General features: G+C 42.4%; 1 protein-coding gene across 2 annotated transcripts in view; it reads left to right on the top strand.

Annotated features, from left to right (window-relative positions):
• Nucleotides 1-4485: 4485 nt before the first annotated feature.
• The window catches only part of SERPINE2 (serpin family E member 2), a 101058-nt gene continuing 80863 nt past the window's right edge, over nucleotides 4486-24680 (top strand). The window contains exon 1 of one of the 2 annotated variants that reach the window (XM_089669502.1): nucleotides 4486-4634. The gene's annotated coding sequence lies outside the window, so the exon portion shown is untranslated. Of the gene's footprint in view, nucleotides 4635-4752; nucleotides 4776-24680 lie in introns of those variants that run through there. The other variant, XM_089669503.1, reaches the window with a different exon arrangement.

The following is a 24680-nucleotide window of genomic DNA, read 5'->3' as shown; positions in this document are numbered from 1 at the left end:
TTCCCTTACACAGAGATTCTCGCTCTTGCTTTCACCGTCCTTCATTCCGATCAACAGGGGATCTGTGAATGTGCAGCCATTAACATCCTTTTACTTCCCATCTGTCACATTTAGGTTTGAAAAAAACTGAAAAAGATGCAGACTTTTTTCTCTTTTCAGATCTAGGCTGGACTTAGAAGTAATCGGATGTCAAATGATACATGTTGGTTTACAACTGCTTGCCCATCATCTAAGTCAGTGGTTCTCAACCTTCCTAATGCCGCGATCCTTTAATACAGTTCCTCATGTTGTGGTGACCCCCAACCATAAAATTATTTTCGTTGCTGCTTTATAACTGTAATTTTGCAGTGGGAGGAGTAGTGCCACATCATTGGTGTCAGTGAGAGGAGTAGTGCCACATCACTGATGTCAGTGAGAGGAATAGTGTCCCATCGTTGGTATCAGTGGGAGGAATAGTGTCCCATCATTGGTATCAGTGGGAGGAATAGTGCCACATTGTTGGTGTCAGTGGGAGGAATAGTGCCCCATCATTGGTGTCAGTGTGGGAGGAATAGTGCCCCATCATTGGTGTCAGTGGGGGGGGGATAGTGCCCCATCATTGATACTAGTGGGGGAGGAATAGTTCCCCATCGTTGGTGTCAGTGGGGGGGGGAGGAAATAGTGCCCCATCATTGGTGTCAGTGGGAGGAATAGTGCCCCATCATTGGTATTAGTGACACCAATGATGGGGCACTATTCCTCCCACTGACACCAATGATACTTACCTTGCTGACTCCTGCTCCAGCCTGGGCTCGCTCCCTCCCTCTCCCATCTACAGTCAGCATACCTGGCTGCAGCAGCACCATCTGCACGTTACAGACACTTATCTGTCAGCTGTCTTCCTTCTCTGGCCACTTCCTCGCTCGATCTTCTTTGATCTTCGCGCTGCTGCTCGGCTCCTCCTCTCCAAGCTCCACCTCCTCGCCAGTGATTGGCCGCCTGTGTGCCTCTCCTGAGCTACAGTTCCGGCGGCCAATCACTGGTGAGGAGGCGGAGCTGTTGAGTGATCCTGGGGATGTGGCCAGATGACAGGGGCGGCATGTCATCCCGCCCACACATCGCGGTCCAGGGAAATGTGGATGTATCTGCATGTGGGTGGACCCGCCTGGAGACTGATAGAGGAGCGGTGTCTTGGTTCCTAAGACCATCGGAAATATGTGTTTTCCGATGGTCTTAGGAGACCCCTGTGAAAGGGTTGTTTGACCCCCAAAGGGGTCGTGACCCACAGGTTGAGAACCGCTGATCTAAGGCATACCATACATGTTTTTTTATGTTCTGCCCACAGGCTGAACAAAAAAAATATCTGATTCCTTCATCCACACTACATAGTGCAGATGGGCAAATCCGCTTGCTGGGCTACTGCATTCTGAAAGCTACAATCTGTTGACTGAATTAAACTGCTGATCTACTGACATTTTCCCACCTGGCTCCTTTGATTTTTCAATTAAATAATTTTGGTGGGAGGAGGTCAACAGGGCCACAAAGTGAATTTCACTGGGTCATCATGAACTAGCCAAACTTCACACAGTGTATGGCCAGCTTAACTCTCATTCACACAGGCGATTAGGGCAGGAGTGCAAGTTCCGAGGGCAGGAATCTGCAGATTCTGGCAGCTGGCATCATCAGTGTTTCTGTTTAGCTGCAGCCGGTTTGCTCATGTGAATGAATGACAAGCTGCCAGTGGGTGTGGCTGTTAGCGGATAAAAGCACATGCAGAGGTTACCTGCTGTCACCCTAGGTTCACACCTAAGTGTTTTCTGCAGCGTTTTGAAGAAACGCACAGCAGTTCATTTAACTTGATTTCCTATGGGACACGTTCACATCTCCGCATTTTCGCCCAATTTTTGGAAAGGGTCAGGGACTTTTTTAATGCAAAAAGTTCAGTTTTTGGTTCTATAGACTTCAATGGAAACGCTGCAGAAAAGTATATATTGCGTTTTTGCTGTGTTTTTTTATGTTTTTGCTGTGTTTTTGATATTTTGTGTTTTAAATCCGCCTAGCAACAAGAAAAATTAAAAAAAGAAAAAAAACGCCAAACGCATAAAAAACACATGTGCAAAAGCTCAAAATGCAACACAAAATGCAATACAGAAACAGCTCAAACACAACCTGCATAGATGTGAACCTCGGGTGTGATTTGGCATGCGATTTGCATGCCATGCGACTTGCAAATCGTATGCAAAGTTGCAACCTATTGTCTGCTATTAGAGCGATTTATATTGGTGCAGTTCCGACTTGGTCGCAGCAGCACTGATTTCTAAAGTAGTACATGCACTACGTTTGTTGCGATTTGCATAGCCATCTGTGTCAGATGTCTTACACATCACAACTGAAAACGGCACGTCACCCAATTTTTAAATCATGCGACTTCACTGTAAGTCAAAATCAACTTTGATGTGACCGGGGGATTAGGGATGGATGATTGCTGTTGGATGCAGAAAGATGCATGCAGGTTTGGACACCTATCCTTTACTGTAGAGAACGGTTGCTTATGTGTTCACCTGCAGACAACCACATTTTCATTTAATTTCATTTTATTTTTCACTGTCATTTTTTAGTACAGGCTGAGTGGCCTGATTTTCACATACACCTGTCGCATGCCAATTCTCATCCAGTGTGACTGGGGAGTTTTGCTCCATACACGTGATAAGAAAATCGTACGAAAAATTTACCGGAACCACTGATCAATAGATTTTCTCTTCGTTGATGAGCAGGATGTTTTTACCGATAAAGATATTGTGAATGAAAAAATCCGGTTGAACAACAGTGAAAAATGTCATTTCACATGAGAACCACCGATTTTCTATGAGGTGGTATGACAGTCCTACGAAAAAAAAAATCTATCAAGTTCTATCACACATGAGCGGAAACAACGTGACCCGGATGTTTATGTCCAAGGAATCTTCCTAAACACAAACAAAAAATCCAAATGTTAAAAGTAGATTGGCCTAATGAGATAATGAAACCAGAATTCTGCAGATTATATTTTATTTATCACTATTTATGTGTATAGATAATGTAGTAAACAATATTATGCTCATTGCTGTTAATTGTTGTGTATATCACTCGTTCTGTCCGGAAGAGCGTGGCTACAAGGTCACATGCACACTGCATCACTTCCACTTGTATGGAGGATGTCAACACTACGTATTGCCCAACCAAGGTTTTTTTTAGATTGGTTAATGTGGGCCACGTTTTCCACCAACGAACGAATGCCTCTCAGTTGTTGGATGACCGATTGGTCGATTTTCTACTTGTGTATTCCCACCTTAAGTCTGTGTCCATGCACTGCTTTAAGCTATTAGCTATGTACAGCTGCCTTCACCTACCCCTGGTTCACATCTGTGCGGGTGGTGCTGCTGTGGGACCCGCATAAATACCTGCAACCGCACCACCCACATAGAAGAATGCGGGACCTACAGGCGGGTGCCATTAATTCTAATTCCGCCCGCACTGGAAATTGCAACCATACTGAGAACCTCAGTTCCCATGCGGGCTGCGATTTCTGAAGTAGTGCAGGGACTTCTTTTCTGCATGTCCCAGGGCATAGGAGTCCATTCAAATGAAAGGGCTCTCATGTTTTTGGGCAGCTGTATGCAGCACCAAGACATCCCAGGCACCAAAATATGCAGCATATTTATGCCACGCATGCAATTGCACCCATGTGCATGAAGATCTCATGTTGTGATAAAAAAAAATGATAAAATGTGGTTTAACACAATAGTTAAGGAGCACCAAAAATTATCAGTTTCTTTATCTTTTGTCAGGATTATGTTTACAAAGCTTCTGGGCAGCACAGTGGCTAAATGGTTAGCACTTCTGTCTGGCAGTACTAGGGTTGTTGGTTCAAATCCCCGCTACAGCACCTCCTGCCTGGAGTTTGCATGTTCCCCCTATGCCTGCATGGGTTTTCTCTGGGTTCTCTGGTTTCCTCCCACACTCCAAAGACATGCTGGTAGGTTAATTGGATCCTGTCTAAATTGGCCCTAGTATGTATGCATGTGAGTTAGGGACCTTAGATTGTACACCCCTTGAGGGTTAGGGACTGATATGAATGTACAATATATATATATATAAAGCACTGTGTAAATTGACAGCGCTATATAAGTACCTGAAATAAATAAAGCTTCTTTAACCCCTTAATGTTAGAAATCATTTTATTGTCATCAGCATTTAAAAATGAATTTCTAGGGACTCTGTGCCAGAGAATCTCATCTGAAGCTTTTCCATACATAACCCACACCAACTAAAGCTGTCATGCTGCTCTGGGTATAATAGACACAAATGGAAAGATTTGACATTCAGTACAATGTGGTCTGATCCCTGTTCAGTATCACACCACTGAATTTTTTTATTCAATGAGGAGATCGCCTGATCCTCATGTCTTGTCTTCCCATAAAAATCCTCTACTGGTTAAAAGTGGGAGAAGAGTGGAAGCTGGAGCAGAAGGAGGGACAGAGGGAGTGAACACCAAAGAATGGAGAGGGGGAGGAGATGCAGAGTGGATGGCTTCATGAAATCACCAGAGGAACATTATTAGTTCACTGATCGGCTGCAGGCTAAGCTGGGAAGAGAAGCTGTGGCTGGATCAGGAGGTAAGGACCCCCTTTGTATAACAGATCCACTTATATTAGCTCATGCTGCCTCTGGATTATAGCACTGATGGTATAAACAGGCTGATCAGATGTGCTGACATGAAAGGCAACTTGGATTTAACCAGTTCAGGCTCTGGAAGAGTAAGTTGTGTCTTTGATGATAAGACAAGGCACCTATGACCCTTGCTTTGTAGAGGTCTCTGTACTGGTGAATGCATTAGCTTTGTATTAGCAATATCTAGACAGCAAGCTTTCACTATTTTGTACAATATAATGGAAGTATTGATGCCATATAAATCCTGTACATTAAATGTAATCAAAAGAGAATAATATAACACAATAGTAAAATTAGGATGGATCTATGTACCAGCTGTCAAAAGTTGTATAATGGATGCCAAGCTTTGTTTAGCTTCCAGTACAAGTTGTCTGTTCTTCTGGATGCTGAACAAACTACAAAGTTGGTATGATATTGGTTTATTAGTAAGCGCTCATTCATTAGCTTTCTTTGCTTCTGGATGTCGATGGCTAACAAGTTGGTAATAGTAATGTTGTCTAATATACTGTTCTAATGTTTTATTAAGTCCGCATTCATTATGTTTCTGTGCTTTTGGATGTTGATGGCTACAAAGTTGGTAATAGTAATGTTGTCATTGTTGTTTAATATACTGTTATAATGTTTGTTTTATTTGTATAATATACTGTTCTAATGTTTTTGTTTTATTAAGTCCGCATTCATTATGTTTCTGTGCTTTTGGACACTGATGGCTACTAAATTGGTAATAGTAATATTGTTCTCATTGTTTGTATATTAGTTTATTATGAAGTCATTTATTATCTTTCTGTGCTTCTGGATGCTGAAAGCTTCAACGTTATGGTATTGTTATTAGTAAATCCCCATTAATTGTGTTTTTTTTTTTTTTTTTCCTTCTGGATGTTGTTGGCTACAAAGTTGGTAATTGTATTGGTATATTGTTGTATTAGTAAACTGTCATTCATTAGCTTTCAGTTCTTCTGGATGTTGTTTAGCTTCAAAGTTGGTAAAATTACTGGTATATTGTTCTATAGCTACAAAGTTGGTAATGGTATTGGGTTGTTCTTTTATACATTGTTCATTGTATTAGTAAACCATCATTCATTAGCTTTCTGTTCTTGATGCAGTTCGCCTGAGTTCTTATGGTAATGTTTTATTGGTAAGCCCTCATTCATTGACTTTCTGTTCTTCTGGATGCTGTCAGTACAAAGTTGTTATGGTATTGTTATATTGGTAAACCTTCAATCATTGGCTTGCAACGTGTTGTAAGAAAAATACTAAAAAAGGCAGTTCCAGATTATAAATTCCAGATTATAAGTATCTGTCTAAATTAGCTGTCCTACCATACCCAGAAGTAAGTCAGATTGGACTCCCCTATAGGTGTAGTGCTGCCCGTAGGTTGCCCTGCAAATGTACCAGCTATAGCAGTTCCTTTTTTTATATAAATCATTTGTTCTTGTGAGTCTTTTCACAGTTCATTTTTGTCTAAATTGCTGTTGCTGGGCATTCCACATCTTTGGCTTAGTAACTGATATTGCACTGTTCAAGATCCTTCACGTCAAGAGGTTATATGAGAATGAGCAGATCAGTGGGTGTCTGGATAGGGATGTCTGGAGTATGACATGAACTGTTGGCTTGGTGAAGGATAAGTAATGGAAACAGATGCTGCACAAGTGAGGATGACTATGGATAGGCAGCTGATTCCTAAAGAGTCAAGTGAAAAATGGTCTGTTCCATTTTCACACCTTGCTCGAAAGATCATTGTGATAGTCTCCTAAGCATTGCAAGCTGCAGTCTTCAGCATCACTTGTGGCCAACCTTCACTCTACTTTATGTTGAAGTTCTAATAAGCCCTTTCCTGAATCAATAGCCTGTTTTATTTACTATGCCCTATAAACAGGCAAGGGAATAGCTGGTTGCCATGGACAGCACAGGGAGTTACTCTTTGACACTAAGGCTCAGTTCACATTGCTGCAACCCCAGATGATAGCACAATCTCCACATCATTCAAACAGAGGATCCCTTGTATTAAGTGAAAAAAATTCTAGATGTTCGCTGAATAGCTGAGGTACAGGAATCCGCAGCATCCAGAACAAGACAGCAAAGACTGTATGTAGCACAGGCTACTATGGTGTATTTCTGCATCCCCAGCAGCTCTCAGGATGTGACACATGGATAATGTAACCAAGCTGGCCCAATGTAAGTTTAAAAAGTAGATGGTTGCTGGAAATCAGTGTTAACAAAAAAATCAGGCGGTAGAACCTTTTGTCAAAAAAAGTAAACTTTTCTTTGGCTCCTTGTGACTTTTGTTTTCTGTGTAAAATGTACCACACATGTGCCATGCAGTTTACAGATTGGCTCTCTTCTTGGCATGCTGAGAATGCACAGGAGTCATATCATTTTGTGGCAGCCCATCATCTGAAAAGGATCCCTGCAGGACCTAGAAGAATTCCTAGTGAACATGGCAGGGGATACAGTGGTCACAGAATCCTTCAGTTGTCATCGCTGATGGAGAACACAGAAGGAGAGCAAGAATATAAAGTAAAGTCAAATTTGTTTCCTCCATTCTGGAGCACTTACCATTTGACTGGATGACCGCCGCCACCAGGGAAAATTATCCGAAAGATGCAAACAAAACCAAAAAATTGACACGTTTGAACCATTCCTTACTGTATCTAAAGCTAAAACAATAGCTTTAGATATACCTTAAAGTGTATCTATAGACAAAACTTTTTTTCCAACTGCTATCAGAGGCTCTATTGGAGAGGTTCCTTCACTTTCTGTATTGTATAAAGGTTGGGCCCAGGACAGGAAATAAGAGCAAATCTGTCTAGCAGCAACACAATCCGAAGTAGAAATGCTTTTTAAAGGTAGTTAGGAGAATGCTAGAACTTTTTTCAGCTTTTTATTGTCTGTTCCCATTGCAGATTTTCCCTTCCCTCCTGGTTGGTAAAAGGTTGTTCCCAGACCAGAAAGTGAAGGAGTCCAGAATAGAAGTAAATTCTGTTAGGTGTTCTGCCCTTTCCCTACTTTACAGCGCTTCAGAAAGAAGAGGTGGTAGCTTCAGTGCTGGTTGCAACTCCTCCATAGGAATGCCCACAAATTGGGCTTCAGCTATAGGTGGAACTACAACTTTTCACTTTTAAGTCTAAGATCATTTTCAGCAAGTACAGAAAGTAACTGTACATTTTACCTGAACTTCAGTGTTCTTGTCACATACTGTAAGTTGAAAAGAGCGCAAAGAACCTTGTTTTCTATGTGCAAATTACTAGTCCCATCCATCAATCCCCAATGTAATTATAGATACATGAAGGCAGACATGTTTGAAGTTCAGCCTAGGTAACAACTGTAGCTGCACCAATAGATACAGTGGAGAACTTGGTGCATAAATCACATCTGTCAGTAAAATTTTCTTTGCGCTGGAAGCACCTGTAGACTTCTATGGAACCATTACCTGAAGCAAGAAATGCTTAACAGATGGGCCCATGAAGTCTATGACTTTCAACCATGCGCATTGTAGAGAAGATTTTGTTTAAGGCTGCAATTGTCACAGCATGGCCATGGGGATGTAGATAAATATGCATTGAAGTGTCTGTTCAATCTGCTTTAGACCTAGTTCACATCTATGCAGGTGTGACGGTGCGTGCTTGTAAAGTTCAACAATGTGCGCTACGTCAGGGCAGCCTAATATTTTGAATGGGCGCCCAGGGCACCAAAATGGCGCCAAAGAACTTTAATTTTTTTTAAACACACTGTACTTTGCTACTATGAGTTTTAGTGTGCTACAATGCATGTGCCTTTTTGGAAAGTGCATTGGGGTGCCTTTTGTGAATGCTTGGCAGCACAGTGCAACTACACTAAGGTCACAGCTCCTTGTACATGGCAGCACAGTGCAACTACAGTAAGGTCACAGCTCAGTGTACATCTCACCAAGGATTTTGAATAGGCAGGTAAACCCTCCAATAATATAAAGCCAAATAAGCTGCCATCTTAGCCCCTGCCCCATCTGCAGTTACCGTGGTGCTGTATATGTGGTCAGGTATGACACTAGCCATTTGATAGCTGCATATTTCAGTTGAAACACAAGCAACTGTGACAGCTGCTATTCACAGCGTGCCTTGAATGTAACAGTTTTGGAGAACATGAGTTCTCATGATGAGTTTAGTCTGCTTTGTGGGATTTATTTATTTTTTACTTATACAGGTACTTGTATAGCGCCGACCGTTTACGCAGTGCTTTACATATATATTGTACATTCACATCAGTCCCTAACCCTCAAGGAGTGTACATTCCTAAGGTCCCTAATTTACTTTCATATATACTCATACTTGGGCCAATTTAGACAGGATCCAATTAACCTACCCTCGTGTTGTTGAAGTGTGCGAGGAAACCAGAGTACCCAGAGGAAACACATGCAGGCACAGGGAGAGCATGCAAACTCCAGGCAGGTGGTGCCATGGTTGGGATTTGAACCAATGATCCTAGTACTGCCAGGCGGAAGTGCTAACCATTTAGCCACTGTGCTTCTCTAGCTGTCCAACCAACTTTACAGGCTTAGGTTATTGTTACATTGGACCATATTCTATTGGCACAAGGAAGAGCCAGTTCATTACATTTTTGAACTGATGATGACATACAATGAGAATCAGCGATTCTCTCACCACCGCAAAACTGGTGCTTATAACTTTCACATAGCTGAAAAAATACATATCTGATTTTTACTAAAGATTCTTCATGCCTTTTTAAATAATGTTACACCAACATTTCATATTCTCGATATGTGTCTGGTGTACCATGTACTTGTGTTAAAAATTATCTTGTTCTCTATGTATTGCTTCCTTTTGTGTGAAATACCTGGTCAGTGTGGTCAGTTTTTTGGCTGTGCTAGGAGCACAATCTGTCGTTCTTTCAATGATCAGACATTTGCTTACGCGCCCCTCCTGCACAACCATTCATTAGGAAGATCAGTGTACTACTGTTTCTCCAACCCTAAGGCCCCTTTCACATGAGCGGCCAATGGGATCTGTCACAATCGTGCATACAAGAGCCAGGCACAGCTCTCACTGTGTTAAGTCTTAATGTGTCCCCTCATTTCCCCTCCCTCAGTAATGTGTTCAGTGTACCTTGCTAAGGGGCTGTCTATACAATCCTCTTGCCAAATAAGGTAATTGGCTTGTCCGTTGTAGGAAGATGCCAGTTGATTTTGTGTAGAAAAAGAAGCTGTTATGCTTTGTGTGTAGTCAGAGAAGTGATGACCGTCTGCGTTTTAACATCTAGCAGACCGAGAGTAAACTAAGTCTCCTGCGATGAACCAACGAAACTAGCAGTCGAGACCAGAAATCCATCTTTAAGCTCATCAGACTTGAAACTGCTTAACCCCAGGCATCTTTGTGGGCAAGTACTTATTTACCTAAACTTCTTTCTGTTGTGTGTGTGTGTGTTACATCTTTTTTCTGTAAATATTTCTACTGCACCCTCCTGACCTTTTTTAGAAATAAATTTTACTTTCTGAAAGTGTTGAACTGTTTCTATAGCTCTTGAATGTAATTTACGAATCCCTGCCGCTGAAGAGCACTACTATGAGTATTTAACCCTCTGTATAACCTGTCTCTGTGGAGATAGCGGGATACTGATGATTAACCAATCATCCTAGTGTATTTCTGATATTGCTGAGTTTCGTCTTCCTCTGTACAAAAAGGAGGTGGTGGCAGTGTGAAGGGTTAATTGCATAATTAACCTGACCCAGTAACAAGCGCGTCCAAGCTGCAGGTACACGGATTGTAGTCCATTAGCTGGAAAATCTTTGTGCAGGGTGCAGCTGGACGTGGCATTGTTACGCATGTGACATCGCAGTTTTAGATTGGCTAGTCCTTTGGTCACGAGTTTGGTGAGAAGGTCTGGGGTCTGATGCCACGCCCGTCACATATTGGTTTGCAGCGTACGTGGGAGAGTTGCATGAAGAGCTGTAGTGCAGTGTTAGAAATTAGCTCTGCACTGAAGGATTGTAACCTTTGTGGAAACAGTCCTTAGAAACAAGCGGTGCTTATTTGTTTATATATATATATATATATATATATATATATATATATATATATATATATATATATATATATATATATATATATATATATATATAAAATATGAGAGAGATATAGCAACAGCTCCTTCCTTTTTCTACTTTCTATTCTATCTTTGCTTGCAATTATGCCTGGTGAAGCAGAATACGAGAAAATGAGCAAAGGTGGTTTGAGGGCAGAATGTACCTCACGAGCAATGGACGTCGGTCGCAAAAATCGTAAAAATTTGATTCGGGACCTACTGGAGTATGATACCCAAGCAGATCAGAACTCGGGGGAACTTGACCATGATGGGGTTCCCGCTACATCTGATCCCGGTGGCTCAGAGACGGCCTTGCCGGAGAGGCATACAGAGACTGACACTGGAGGATCACCGAATGTTATCACACCACCGCCTGAGCGGACCAGCACTGGAGTGCCTGTAACCAGCAGAGACTCTCCTCAGAGGCAGGAAGTCCTGAAACGCCTCATGGAGACATCTTGAGGCATACCTGCGGTTCCTTGAACGCCAGGCTGACAGAGAGCTGGCGGAACATCAAGCAGTGGCTGACAGAGAAGCTGCGGAATGCCAAGCTGAGAGAGAGGTGGTGCAGAAGGAAGCTGATCGTCAGCACGAGCTGGAGATGGCGAGGCCACAGCGACCGGTGCAGAACCCAGGATCCCTAGAGCAGAGGGACACCTCTCTGGCCATGGGCACAGCAGCCAAGTTTCCAGTGATGGACAAAGATAGTGACATTGACACGTATTTACTGTCATTTGAAAAAACGTGCCGTCAGTACCATGTGCCCCCAACTCAATGGGCTCGGTACCTGACACCAGGGCTATGAGGCAAGGCCCTGGATGCGTTTGTTGAATTGCCAGAGGGGCAGGACGACGATTATGACGCTTTAAAAGATGCCATCATCCGGAAGTACCAGATGACCCCGAAAGTGTACCGCAAGCGGTTCAGGTCCATGCAAAAGGGACCTGGGGACTCTTACATGGATGTGGCGAGTCACTTACGCACCACATTCTGGCAGTGGACTAAAGGACTGAAAGCTAACTCCTATGAGTCTTTAGAAGATCTCATATACGTGATCAACTCCTACACATCTGCCCAGCTGACGTCAGACAGTTTGTCTTGGAGAGAGAGCCAGCCTCTACTAAAGCTGCAGCTGATTTGGCAGATACCTTCGTCCACACGCGAGTGTCTGACCCTCGCAAGGCTCCTCTAAATGGCTGGAAAGGAGGGAAATCGCCCCTAACAACCTCTCCTACGCTGGTGAGTCAAGATTCCCCTCCGCCCCCACCTGCAGTGCTTGGAGCCAAGCCATCCCTGCCTGACAACCGCAGATGTTACACCTGTGGGAAAGCCGGACATTTCAGGATGCAGTGTCCTGAGCAGAAGCAGACGACCTCATCTGGCCAGCAACTCTTCTTCCGTGATGTTTGTCCGCCAGAAGATGCAGGTAACCCCCGCCAACTTGCAGCTAGTCACTGTGGGCAACCGGTCTGTAACTGGTTTCCGGGACACCGGAGCAGAAGTCACCTTGATCCGGCCAGAGGTGATTAAGCAAAGGAACCTCATCCCAGGAAAGTTCCTTACCCTCACAGGATTTGGAGGGTCCTGTTCACGCATACCCTGTGCCAAGGTATTCATCGGTTGGGGTGCGGGAAGGGGAATGAGGGAGGTGGGAGTCTCAGATGAAATTCCCACACCTGTTTTGTTGGGTGCCGATTTGGGTACTCTTGTGTCCTATTACGCCCCTGCCGAGAATACCCAGAAGGGCCCCCTGGAACTCTCTGGACATGCCAAGGTACTGTGTGCAGATGTTGGGGTAATGTCTGGGCAACCTCTGAATGGACCGAGGGAGGGGGCTGGGAATGGAGTCGAGTGGCAAGGTTCTTCATTAGCTGGAGAACGAGAAGAATCCCCCTTGCATGGGGAGGTATCGAACTCATGTGTCACTGATATTATAACCGTAACTAATGATAATGATGCTGATATTGGTAATGTCAATAACGATGAGGATGATGCTGATATTGATAATGTCAATCACGTTGATGATAATGTTGGTAATGATGATGATTGTCATGATGATAAAAATGATGCATTTTCATTGTTGGGGGTCACCCACAGTTCTGGGAAGGGGGCAGAGGTACAATCTCTGGGGGCTGAGCAAAGGGAGGGTCTGGATAGGCCTGCCCAGGCCCCGAGGGGTCTCATTCGAGTTGATCAGCGGATCTCCGAGAGGGGGCTGCGGTCTTCAGCTCCAATCACCTCTCCTTTCCATTCAGGTACAGAAGGTGCTGGCAATGCCTATGATAGATGGTGTCAGAGTTCAGGAAAACCCGGGGAGAGTTCACCGTGCAGTTCATGAGTTGGATGGCAGGGTGTATCTTTCCCCCATGCCTTCAGCCAACCTCATCTCACAGGAGGTGCAGACTGAATGGGCCAAAGAGACAGAGGGAATGGCGCCGTCAGGAATCCAGGGGTCAGCTAGAGTCTGGGCATCCCCGGTAGTCTCGATCCCCAAAGAGGATCAGATGACCAGACTTTGTGAGGACCTTGGAAAACTGAGCGCCAGCCCTGTGGTTGTGGCCTACCCCATGCTCAGGAGCCATGAGGTAATGAAGCATCCGGAAGGGGCCCCCTGTCTATTCATCACAGACCTGAGCAGAGGGTCTGGGCCACCATCTCTAACCCAGGAGGCTCAGGACGAGTCAGCCTTCACCACCCCATGTGGCTTGCCTGAATTCCCGGAAAAGCTAATTAGGGTTGAGAATGCACCAACCACCTCCCCAGGGGTCAGGAATGGCCTACAATGTGGAATGGGACTGGGTGCAGTTGCCCACTTTTAGGTGTGTTCGGGCCCCTGTCACTAGTCAGGGAAAAACTGCCTATGCCTAGTCTGACAGTTGAGAATGGTAACTGTCAGAGGGGCATGTCAGTGGTTCAGTTTTGGGAACCGCTGGTAGGAAGAGACCTCCAGAGGTCTGGGAATGGGGAGATTGAGGCCGTTCTGGCCTGGCCAACTCCCCAGGCCAAGAAGCAGGTTTTGTCAGTCTTGGGTGCAGCCGGCTACAGCAAGGCGCATAGGTGCAACTATCATGGCTCAGCTGGACCCGTGACTGACCTAGCAGACCGGAAACTGACGGAACTGGTGTCCTGGATGCTAGCAGGTAAAGAGGACTGTTCATCTTGGATGAAGGTACCTGTGGACCCATCTGGGCAGCGAGTTTCAGAATTCGCCTGTCCGGTTCTGGTGCACACAGACGCCACTACCTTCGGGTCAGATGTAGTCCTGGTTCAGAGGAAGGAGATGGGAGAGAAAAAGCTCATTCTCTACCTTGACAAAAAGCTACATCTCAATATGTTAGCAGATGACACCCCTGAGACTAAGTGTTTTGTGAACAGGTGGGCATCCTGGCAGTCGCCACGATATCCAGATAGTCACAGCCGACTGGTGCTCCCCCGTGACCACTCACTTGGTCGGCACAACAGAAGGAACCTGGTTCTCCTGCAGTGCAATGGCACCCTGTCAACCCAAGGTGAACTTCTGGGCAGAGGCCGGTTGCGTCAGGAGGGAAATTGTAGTTCCCTCCCATGCAACCACCTGAGGGGGGAGGTGTCACAATCGTGCATACAAGAGCCAGGCACGGCTCTCACTGTGTTAAGTATTAATGGATCCCCTCATTCCCCCTCCCTCAGGAATGCGTTCAGTGTACCTTGCTAAGGGGCTGTCTATACAATCCTCTTGCCAAATAAGGTAATTGGCTTGTCCGTTGTAGGAAGATACCAGCTGATTTTGTGTAGAAAAAGAAGCTGTTATGCTTTGTGTGTAGTCAGAGAAGTGAGGACAGTCTGCGTTTTAACATCTAGCAGACCAAGAGAAAGCTAAGTCTCTCCTGCGATGAACCAACGCAACTAGCAGTCAAGACCAGAATCCCTTTTAAGCTCATCAGACTTGAAACTGCTTAACCCCAGGCATCTTTGTGGGCAAGTACTTATTTACCTAAACTTCTTTCTGTTATCTGCTTGCTGTGCTGTTGTGCCCTTTTTTTGACCTTTTTTAGTAATAAATTTTACTTTCTGAAAGTGTTGAACTGTTTCTATAGCTCTTGAACTTACTGATCAACTTCTGTACAACCGCCCTGTCATTTTTGCCGCACGATCAAAACTGTAGGCTATACTTGGCAGGACTGACAAGTGTATTCTGATGGCTGGGAATTCAACAAAAGCTGTTTATTAGACATGCTTATGTCAGACACACTGCTGTACACACTGGCTGAAAGTCAGGACAGTGAAAACCACTGACCAATTTTTGGATAGTGTGTACCCAGTTTAAGGAATCTAGCATGTGGAATACCACTTATCTCCTCACTCTCGACCATTTGGCCCCAGATTTTCCCACAGATTGAAGTGGGATAACACTGATATGCTTATCTCAGAAATGGAAAAGGAAGTTCTTGATGAGGGACGTTTATCTTGGCAGATCATGAAAATTGAAGTAGCGGAGTTGAATGGGTTTTTTAGGATCAATTGAAAATTCCAGCTTATGCTGGCTGGACCAAAGGAGAAGTTTCATGTGAAGCCTCTGTAAAGGTAAAGCCTAGTATGAAGCAAAGCTATTTTGATATAATTGCCCAGTATGAGAAAATTTAAAGCCATTCCGTGTGAAGAACCCCTATATGGCATATAGAATGCAGCGCTCGGGACAACGAAGCATATATAATGCACAGTCCAGACTATAATGTAAAACATAGAACATACAAGGCAGCAATCAGAGTGCAGGCATATGGACTATGTGCAGTGGTCAGGAGGAGTAAATGCATGCTGATGCTCACTGATCCTCCCTAAAGTTTTTTGCTCAGTGTTCCCCTCCTAATTTGGTGATCAGTAGTAATTGCCCCCCTCTTCATTGGTGGTTAGTCTAAGCTTTGAGGAGGCTTTAATGTTTACACCCCAGAAACTCTGCACAGGTTGCATGCAACAGAGCAAATTACTTCACCATTTACAGTGATCTATTCTTTGATCCTAGTGTCTTAGTGTAGGGAGCATGTTGAAAGGAGGAGAGAGCAGATCTGATGACTAATTGGTGTGGGAGTTGGGAGATGATACAACTGTATTACCTAACTGAGGAAAAGGGGTTTCACCCAGTGGCATATTTACCACAAGGCATTTGCCTAGGGCAGCAATTTTCAGGGGGGTGGCAGTGAGGGGCTGGTGGGGTGGGGGTGCCCAATTTTAATGTTTCCTAGGGCAGCATATGAAATAGTCTTCTGTCTATTACATATCAGGAGGGTGAAACAGGTGATGTATAACTGGACAGAATTACAAATCATTTGGCAGATTTAACCGTTCATGTTGATTCAGTCCTTCCAAGGGGCAATTTCAAATGAAAGTGTACTGTTTTATGAAATCCGTGGACCTGTGTGCAAGATCATAAGTTGGGCCCCATTGCTTGATAAAAAAAAAATGTGGTGTACTTTATGGCCACAGTAGAGATTTGTCCATGGGTTTTCGTGGTGCCAGGGGTGTTTTTAGGATTGTAAAAGACCTAGAGCACCTTTTGGGCATCTCAAGTAGAATAGTAATCCAAGGCACTATGGGCGCCACAGCAAAAGTTGGTTGTGGCCAAATTGCTGTAATAGTGGGAGGGACTTTAAGGGGTGTGGTTAAATAAAACCAAAGCCGCTTGTACCCATAAAATATGCTTAGATTGCTGTGCCACAATCAGAGTCTCACAGACATTTATAAATCTCAGCACAATCATTCATTTAAAAAAGAAACTCTGCCATTACACATGATTTTGTGCACACTGAAAACAGACAGTGCTAACACTTTATCAGCGCCTACCTTTAAGAAGAACTTCATTAACCTCCCTGGCGGTATGATTTTCAGATTTTTGGTGCTGAAAGCGGTACCATTATTTTTGCATGGAAATTTGGCGTTTTATATTGTAGGCCTGTAATTCTTAGGAATAACTCACTGAAATCTGTCCGAACAAGAGTCTAGTAAACATCCCGGGTAGGATAAAACTTGATACACGAAATCATAAATTATAATTTAATAAATAATCATAAATAATAATATAATACATTTAATTCAATAATATAATCAAACCAAAAACACTGAAATTTGAAAAATAGCGCCAAGTTCGCACATCACTGAGCAAAGTCGCAAAATTGTTTTCAGCGTCTGATGACGAATTTCCCTACGAATCATCACTCAATTCTGCAAGTGGTTCTGACTTACTATTGTTCTCTAGCTGGTCTAAAACCGCTTTTGACCTAAAGGGATGCTTTTTGGACATTTCTCAGTTTCCAGGCAATAAGGACAGTAAAAATGCAGGCAGGGCACAGGACAAAGCACTAGGGACAAAATGTATGTGAAATGCTTTGATACAGTAATGTTTTACTTTGTGATTTTTGTGAATGTCATTTTCAAATTTCCCGCCATTCCGTTCCCCGTACGTCCCGACGTCGCAGGGAATGGAACCCAGAAGACAGATGCCGGCATCCGCCGGATTACATTGCCGGGGACACTGCAGGAGGGACATCGCGGGAGCACAGGACAAGGTAAGTGATCAAGGGATCGCAGCGCTGCATGGTATTCCTGAGTGTAGCTCGGGGTTACCGCTTGTGGTACTGAAACTTTAACCCGAGCTACACTCGGGAATACCGCCAGGGAGGTTAAAATAGTCAGGAACTGCTTAACAAACATCAACTATTGATGCAATAAATGCTTTTGGTCGGACACATACAGTTGTGTTCAAAATAATAGCAGTCAGACGTCACTAACCTGATCAATCACTGTTTTTGGTAGAAATGATATTTCTACATGGCAAATAATTTACTAGCAGGTGTAGTAGAGTAAGAGATATACAACAGGCCCAAGAGTCATGACATGCACGCTGCTGATTCTGTGTACTTGAATCACTACGGTGTTGGGCCTATTTATCGCATACCAGGGATCATGGCTCAGTTTGAATACATCAGAATACTTGAAGAGGTCATGCTGCCTTATGCTGAAGAGGAAATGCCCTTGAAATGGGTGTTCCAACACGACAACGACCCCAAACACACCAGTAAACGTGCAACATCTTGGTTCCAGACCAACAAGATTGACGTTATGGAGTGGCCAGCCCAATCCCCGGATCTTAAGCCAATAGAAAATTTGTGGGGTCACATCAAAAATGCAGTTTCTGAGGCAAAACCAAGAAATAGAGAAGAACTGTGGAATGTAGTCCAATCATCCTGGGCTGGAATACCTGATCACAGGTGCCAGAAGTTGGTTGACTCCATGCAACACAGATGTACAGCAGTTCTCAGAAACAGTGCTTATACAACTAAATATTAAGTGATTCAAGGGAAAGCAAAATCTTCAAACATTTTTCAGTTTATATAGTGAATGTTTGAGTTTGTAAAGAAGAATACAAAACACTACTATTTTTTTGAACAGTCTAATATTCACTTTTCAATTTTTTTAGAGGAACAACACAAATTTGATATATTTTTGTTCATGTTTTGATTTGGAATAGAATGTGTAGTGTTCCCAATGCATTTGTGTGTATGGAAATAAAAGCTATTAGAAGGATTTTGAGCTTTATGCACTTTTTTTAACACACTGCTGTTATTTTGAACACAACTGTATATGTATATAGTGCGGGAGTCTGTAATGTACAATATAAGGCAGGAATCTGCAATTTACAATATAGTGTATATAGCGCAAGAGTCTGTAATTACAATATAGTGGAGTCTGTAATGCACAATAAAGTATATACAGTCATATTTGCCAACTGTCATGAATTGCCGGGACAGTCCTAAATCCTAAATATTGGACCAATGTCCCGCTGGAAGCTCGTACTAGGCAGAATCACAAATTTTTGGAATTGTCATGAACAGCTGACATGGACCTCATAAACACATCAAGAACTCCCCCCCACCTCTAGGAAGTCGGGTGGTTCTCTCCTCATAACATGATTGGAAAGTATTAGTGCGGGGGGCATGGCCAGCTGAGGGTGGCCATGCTTGCCCACCTTCAGCCGATCACTTTCGGGAGCATGTAAAGAGGCAGTGGAGGCAGCGGAGGCAGCGGACTGCATGGACACACTGTCAGATATGTGTGTTATGGTGAAGCATAGTGTGATATTTGTGGAACATACTGTAACATTTGTGGTGGAGCATACTGTACTCTGACCATCCCTTGTGCCATGTCTGCAGTCTCTGACCATCTCCTGTACTACTCCTGTCCCCTGTTCTAACGGCAGTAACCTCTAGCAGCCAATCAGTGAGTGTGGACCAGTTCTTTGTTTATATTATTAAATCCTTTTTTTTTTTTTTTTTTTTTAAGATAAGTATGTGTGTTGTTGGGGAAACCCAAAACTCATGGGTTTCGGTAACATTTTGACTGCTGAAGCCAGATTGAAAAGTAGATGTGTTTATTATACAAGTATGTAGCTAGAACTACATACAGGGAGAGCAAAACAATACAGTGTTAGATTCAAAAGTAATGCTCTACCTAGCTAGGGACTTCTGATACTTTATATGTCCTAAAATGGGGTGGTACCTAGCTATCTGACTGCTTTGAAGTTACATTCTGGTTTCTGGTTGAGTTCTTTTTGAAATGTAAATGGTTATTCACACAAATATCTTACTTCCCATTGTTTCTTTTAGATGGCAATCTTCCCAGCTGGAGGTGTAAATGGCATTCTAACACAGCTGTTATACGATAAGACTTCTAATAACAAAATATACATTCAATACATATCCACTTAATCAAAAAATGTTTGATCAGGGGCGGACTGACAGCTCATGGGGCCCCTGGGCAATAGGGGATCATGGGGCCCCTGTGTCCTTGCCCAAACTAAAAAAAGCCTATGAAAAAGGTACCAGGGGCATCTCATGGGGCCCCCTACTGACCCCGGGCCCTCGGGCAGTGCCCGAGTTTTCAAATGGTCAGTCTGCCCCTGTGTTTGAGATATGGCTGTTCCATTTTCCCTCACAGTGTGTTTTTGTTATTTGGGCTGTTGGGGTGGAGAGCAAAATTTGTATGGGGGAGCCCAAGAAAATCAGTCTAAACACACCCCTTTATGCCACGCCCAACATAGTTATTTAAGCCACACCCACTTTTTGGCATGGCGCGTAGAGCGCACTGCCATATTTTTCTCCCAAGCCACACCGACAATTGATGACCCGCCCCTAATTTACATATCGCTGCACCTACACTGGCTTTCTGGACAAACCATAAAAAAGGGTCCCTTTAATTTTTTTAAATGTTGGCATCTATGTACAGTGCAGGAGTCTAATGTGCAACATACTATATGTAGTGCAGAAGTCTGTAGTGTACAATATAGCGGATTTAGTGCAGGTGTGTTAAATGTGCAATATAGGGTGTATATACCGTAGGAGGCTGTAATGTACAATATAGTGTGTATAGTCTACAAAGAAGTTCTTGAATTGCGCCACAGTCTATGGTACTACACCAACTGGTCAAACAGCAGCTATTTAAAAATGTTAATATATCAAATGCAAATATATAGTGTGAAAAGCCAGCCTATCAGAAAGCCCTACTGAAAACCCTTGAATGTTATAAGAAACTATATTATCATATCAATAGGGTTTCAAGCTACGCACTCCTACACCTAAATAATAACTCTATAAATACTATCTATCACTGTGCAAAAACATGTATAACACAAAGTGTTTAGTACTGTGCAAAGAATGTAACTATATAAAAATGAATGTGCAAAAATCTATATTCAAGTAACTATAAAAAAGTGTGTGTGTGTGTGTGTGTGTGTTAGATCTGTGTTTCCACCCAGGTCATCCTAGATTTCCTCGGGTTAAGGCAAGTAAAAGATTTAAGTGTTACTAAACCCATAACAGTAAAATCAGTCTGTATATGCAGTAAAGCATGCTTGTTGTTCTATTCACTGTGGAACTTAAGGGGTTAATCCTCCACATTGTGTAAAAAGTCTGTTTGATCCTGTTTTCTCTGATTTCCCCCCCCCCCCCCCCCCCCCCCAGGACTCATCTGCTGATAGAACAGAGCCTTGGGGGCAAGCTGCACATGCTCAGTTTGGTGTGTATTGCTAGATAGGTGTGTGTTGTGTTTTTTTTTTTTTTTCTTTGTCTTGGGAGAGTGCATTTGATCAGCACAGGGTACAGCAGCACTGTCCAGACAGAGGGTCAGGGGTCTTGCAGCCCAAAGAGGGAGAACTGAAAACTCCTACAAGCTTTAACCAGCGCTCTGCTGGACACTGGTAGAAAGTGACAAGATTGCTCTAACTGCTGATGAGAAGAAGGTATTTAGCAGTCTATATTTACTAAAATAATTGCATTTCCATTTTTTGTGACCAGATATAGTGAATGCAGGGTCCTGGGTTTAGTAACTTCAAGCTTATCAATAATTCTTTCTTTATATTATATTTATGGATATTCTGACAATGCCATCCATCCTCATAACATAATTTTGGGCTAGGACATTAGGAAGTGCTAAGGTGGAGGTGTAGGGCAGGAATATTACCTGTTATTTTAAGAGCTCAAAAGATCGAGCAGAAATTTTAGACACACAAATAACAGGCCAATAAATTCACCCAGTCTTAAAGAGAATGGTCAGCTGTACCTGGACACCCGTGCTTGCTTCATGCTGCTGGAAATATGTAAATAGATGCTATCCCTGTCAGCCAAATAAGACACATGGAGCTTCATCTGTGCTCTGTTCTGGGGAAAATTTTTTTTTTTTTTTTTTTTTTTTTGTTTCCCAAAGCAACCACAATTTTGTTTTCCAATTCTATATTTTGTGCAATTTAGAAATAAAACAGGTTCTGACTGCTTGTTATGAGCAAAACAAAGTGTTCTGATCAGCTCACTATTCATATACCAGCCCTATAGACTTTTATGAGATTGTATGTCAGGAAATTTTGAACCGACAGCCCCTACCAATCGTCAGTATGCTTTGCAAGCACACAGCCTGGCTTGGGATTGAGCCTGCATGTCTGCTCCCATAGCAAGTAGCTTGCCATGGGGACAGACCGAGAAGAGGAAGAGCAGACCGTGCCAGCAGGGGACCTTAGAGGAGAAAGGGAGAAAGTTCGGGGACGCTCTGTGCAATATTGGCAGGTATGTACATGTTTGTCATTTTTTGTTTATAAAATTTAAGAAAATGATTCTAAAAGGCTTTTTTTTTTTTTTTTAACTAAAAATATACAACCTGGGTTTATAATTAAAAAAAAAAAAAAGGGGGAAAAAAAATTGCCCCAGAACCAGGTTTATATTTTGCCTGTGTTCATCTTCATCTGTGACAGCTCAAAGTAAGTTGTTTTTTTTTTTTTTTGTTTGTTTTCTTCTAAGCAGTGTGAGTCATATGACGTTAATTTAAAAGAACATTGTATTCTACCATGGACTAGCATTCTTTGACTGATGCAAATATTTGTTATTTAAGGCATATTCAAAGGATAAAGGGATTGTCTTTGTTCCCGTTCAGGGTCATGTAAACATCAGTCTGTGAGCAGCAATAGACACTTTAAATGCTAATTTTATATTTTAGGCACGTCGGGTCAACATCAGGGAAAGCTAGCAAGACTATCATTTAGGTTTGTTTACTTCTTAGCTGTTTACTGCAGGAACATTCACTTTTTTGTTTTTTTAATCTTTTTTTCTTTCCTTTTCCTTTTTTTTTTTTTTTTTTTTTTTTTTTTTTTTACTTAAATCCACCAAACAAATATTTTGTACCTCCTTAGCTCAAAGTAAATATACAAATCTTCCAATTACTGCATTGTTTGTTAGGCAGTAGACTAAGGAAATTGCTTTGGGTGCCTAGATGGCGGTAATCCTTTTATTAAAAAAATTTGTGACCCATAATTTGCTGTCTAGGTATTTGTAATTACTGAGGGATCTAAAATATTTTATTCAAACACTTTAATGCATTATCAAAATGGTTATCCACTTTAAAAATAGACTGCCATATTAGAGACTTTGTTGAAATAATAACGGTATAAGCAACAGAGGAACCCTTATCCAGCTGTTGATGTGTAAGAAAGCACATCCTATGCCTGTGTGTCTCCAGATCACTTAAGAAAAGGGGGGGGGGGCATGTTTGGTGAGTTGTGTAGTGCTTCACTTCGCAGTGCAGAGTACAGTGCTCATGTCTATTACTAATAATCTCAATATGCTTTTTCAGGTCAGGCAAGAGAGGCTTTCTACATATATTGAAGCACGAGAAAAAAATCTGTATGTGTAAAAAAAAAAAAAAAAAAAAAAAAAAAAAAAATGTATGTGTTCAAAATAATAGCAGTGTGTTAAAAAAAAAGTGAATAAAAGCTCAAAATCCTTCTAATAGCTTTTATTTCCATACACACAAATGCATTCGGAAACTACACATTCTATTCCAAATCAAAACATGAAGAAAAATGTCAACTTTGTGTTGTCCCTCTAAAAAAAAAAGTGAAGAAAAGTGAATATTAGACTGTAAAAAAGAATACAAAACACTACTATTTTTTTTGAACAAACTCAAACATTCACTATATAAACTGAAAAACGTTTGAAGATTTTGCTTTCCTTTGAATCACTTAATATTTAGTTGTATAAGCACTGTTTCTGAGAACTGCTGTACATCTGTGTTGCATGGAGTCAACCAACTTCTGGCACCTGTGATCAGGTATTCCAGCCCAGGATGATTGGACTACATTCCACTGTCCTTCTCTATTTCTTGGTTTTGCCTCAGAAACTGCATTTTTGATGTCACCCCACAAGTTTTCTATTGGATTAAGATCCGAGGATTGGGCTGGCCACTCCATAATGTCAATCTTGTTGGTCTGGAGCCAAGATGTTGCACATTTACTGGTGTGTTTGGGGTCGTTGTCTTGTTGGAACACCCATTTCAAGGGCATTTCCTCTTCAGCATAAGGCAGCATGACCTCTTCAAGTATTCTGATGTATTCAAACTGATCCATGATCCCTGGTATGCGATAAATAGGCCCAACACCATAATATGAGAAACATCTCCATAGCATGATGCTTGCACAACCATGCTTCACTGTCTTCACAGTGTACTGTGGCTTGAATTCAGTGTTTGGGGTCGTCTGACAAACTGTCTCCGGCCACTAGACCCAAAAAGAACAATCTTACTTTCATCAGTCCACAAAATGTTGCGCCATTTCTCTTTAGGCCAGTCAATGTGCTCTTTGGCAAATTGTAACCTCTTCAGCACGTCTTTTTTTTCAACAGTGGGACTTTGCGGGGGCTTCTTGCAGATAGCTTGGCTTCACATAGGCATCTTCTAATTATAACAGTACTCACAGGTAACTTTAGACCTTCTTTGATCTTCCTGGAGCTGATTGTTGGCTGAGTCCTTGCCATTTTGGCTATTCTTCTATCCATTCGAATGGTAGTTTTTCACTTTCTTCCACGTCTTTCAGGCTTTGGTTACCATTTTAAAGCATTTGCAATCATATTGTAGCTGAGCAGCCTATCATTTTCTGCACTTCTTTATATGTTTTCCCCTCTCCAATCAACTTTTTAATCAAGGTACGCTGTTCTTCTGAACAATGTCTGGAACAACCCATTTTCCTCAGAATTTCAGAGAGAAATGCACTGTAACCAGCATGTACAACATTTGCTGCCTTCCTTCCTTAAATAAGGGCAATACTTGCCACCTGTTTTTCAAATAATGAATGACCTCACTAATAGAATTCCACACTGCTATTATTTTGAACATGCCCCTTTCAATTAGTGATTCAATTACACAGAATCAGCAGCATGCATGTCATGACTGTTGGGTCTGTTGGATTTCTATTCCTCTACTATACCTGCCAGTAAATTATTTTCCATGTAGTATAATTTCTACCAAAAACAGTGATTGATCAGGTTAGTGATGTCTGACTGCTATTATTTTGAACACAACTGTATATATACAGGTGAAACTCGAAAAATTAGAATATCATGCAAAAGTTC

Source organism: Staurois parvus, unplaced genomic scaffold (assembly GCF_062004578.1).
Source record: "Staurois parvus isolate SC_StPar_1 unplaced genomic scaffold, SC_StPar_1.0 ptg000078l, whole genome shotgun sequence".
Taxonomy (NCBI): domain Eukaryota; kingdom Metazoa; phylum Chordata; class Amphibia; order Anura; family Ranidae; genus Staurois; species Staurois parvus.
Note: the sequence above shows the minus strand (reverse complement) of the source record. Positions and strands in the feature narration are given on the sequence as shown.